The following is a 2544-nucleotide window of genomic DNA, read 5'->3' as shown; positions in this document are numbered from 1 at the left end:
TCCTGCTGGTTGATAATTATGCCTGGTGATGTTTTACCTCTTTCCACTCCAGGATGTCAGTGAGAATTGGTTTTCCTTCAGACAGAAGCACGCAGCTGAGTGGTGAACAGTCATCATTTCCCCCATGATTTTACCAGGGCTCTAGCAGCCCTGGGCATGGGCAATCTGCCACACCCCCTCCCCCCTTTTTTTTTAAAAAAAAAAAAGTATGTTTGTAGTTAAGGAGAAACATTGTGACTGCATGATCAAATGGTAATTTGAGATCATGTGCTTGAAATTTTAAACCTAGCTGTATATCTTGGCACTGGGACTATATGGTTATTCAGCTTTATTAGTGACTTGATGTTTTATGTAAATTAAGGCAAGGCAAGGTTAAGGAAACACTTCTGTCAGTCAGAACTGCAAACAGAAATGAAGTTACCTTTGGAAGAATTGTTTTGTGATGGCCATCTGGACTGGGGAGGGGTAAGAACTGTACGACTTTGGTGTTGGATACTGTAGGAATGTTTTTTTAAAGCCAGAAGAAAATAGCAAGCTAAAGCAAATGTCAAGGTTTAATTGTAGTTCTCCCTCATGTAGGATTATGAGCGTTTTTATATATGCCCTGTCTTCTCAGAACCAATCTTCAGTAGTTTTAGTACTCTTTTGATTCTGAGCTTGGTGTTCAGAAAAGTGAATTTACTTATTGGACTACAGTCCAGCATGTGAGCACATTTTTTGCATTCACAAGGATGTTGCAGTGCTCTACTTCAGAATCATTGCTGTTTGCAGTTTAAACCTTCAGGAAGATTGTTCAAACTCCAAAAGTCTTTGTTTAATGTTGCAATGGGGGGGAAAACATCCACCAAATTTGAAGTTGCTTGTAGTTTCTGGAAGTTCCCATATGGTTTTATGGAAAGGTTTATTAGTACTGTTTTGTTAGAGACCTGTTAAACATGTGGAAAAGGATTCGTAAGTGCTCTAAGAAGGTTTTTCGTTTAAAGTGTTTAGTCATAAAAACTGTTGCATTGATCCTCACAATGTAAACTTAGGAACCAGCTTAATTCCAATAATTTAAATGACTTTGGGCGTCTGGATTGTGTATGTGAATTCCTGACTCGTAAACTTGCACAAGTAGGCATGTACGAAGCAGTAATTTGCTGAATTGTGTTGGAGTAATCTCAGATAAATTCATATTTTTAAAAAGAATGCTCAGTGAAATGCTTGTTTGAGGAGGCCGGTGGAATTTTAGGCCTCAGGGGTCTGGCACCAGGGCACGAAGTTCTCAGAACGGCAGCCATCAAGGGAGAGAGAGAACTTCACAGCAAACTTTCTAATTTATAGTGAATGTGACGTTGATGGTATGAAATAATCCTGTTGGCCAGCTTGGGTCAAGTGCCTGGGTCTCACTCCTCATCCCCGCACCTGGTGAGCTCAAAAACACTGAGACCTTGAGACCCACACACCATAGCTGGCTGTAAAGTAAATATTTTCACAAATTCAGACACTAGAGTCTTCTAAAAGTGCAGTTTTCCCAAGTATTAGAAGATAAATTAGTGCTGTGTCGCTCAAACCAGGACAGGTCCCTAGAACACGCAGCAAGATTCATTATGGTCTTTTCTTCTTCTTTCAGCTATCTAAGCTGACTTTGTAAATAATGTTAACAACTAGCTCGCTATGGGTACTCTATTCATCTAAAAGTGGTGGATTAAACTTGTTCTTCCCATCTTCTGTTGGTATTTTACTGGTAGTTCATGCAACGTTAAAAACGTTAGCATCTGGATGCTATGAGTTTTGTGATTGGTAATGTGATAACTGCAGGTAAAATACAGATCTGAAGGAACTACTTTGAAGTGAATATGGTGTGTAGCATTCATGAAACTTGCCAGTCACTTGACAGCTGGCAAGCTGTTGAAAACTTCTGGGTACTTAAGGAATTTGTATTCCTGTAGTGAATATGGCAGGCATTAGGGGGAGCTCAGGTACTCAGAGGAGGGGTTTCCTGTGCTGAATCCAGAACAGAGCAATGCGTGGTTGCGTCTGCACTAGTTTTGGTTCAGCTCAAAAGTGAACATATGTGAGAAACATCTTCTGGACATAACCACTCACCTGACTTTGTCTGCCATTGGGGCGTGATTTCGGAGGATGTAAACCCAGTTTCTTTCAAATGTAACTACGCTGGTAGGTGCTCCAACTGCTGTTGGACGCTTGGTTCTCAGGATGGGACTGGAGCTACTCCAAAGACAGTTGTTGCCTCTCCCCCCCAATATATGTAATGTGGGTGGTAGGTTCTTAGCACTGTAGTGTTTTCAGTATCTGTGTAAACTCTTAAGCTGAATTGCTAGCTAATGTAGATAGCCTGTGTTCGCATATTAAAGCTAAGCTGCAAAACATTCGTTAGAGTTAAAATCTGAAGGGCAGGATTTTGATTAAGTACTAGGTGTCCTGATACTTAATAGTTCTGGTTTGTAAGGTGATCCAATACTTAACAATATTTTGCCACCCTCTAAGAGTTACTGATTTGTTTCTCTTTTGAAACTTAAGTTATGTAAACGTATCTATTTT

This window comes from Charadrius vociferus, unplaced genomic scaffold (assembly GCF_000708025.1).
Source record: "Charadrius vociferus isolate BGI_N301 unplaced genomic scaffold, ASM70802v2 scaffold347, whole genome shotgun sequence".
NCBI lineage: Eukaryota > Metazoa > Chordata > Aves > Charadriiformes > Charadriidae > Charadrius > Charadrius vociferus.
This window is presented reverse-complemented; position numbering follows the sequence as displayed.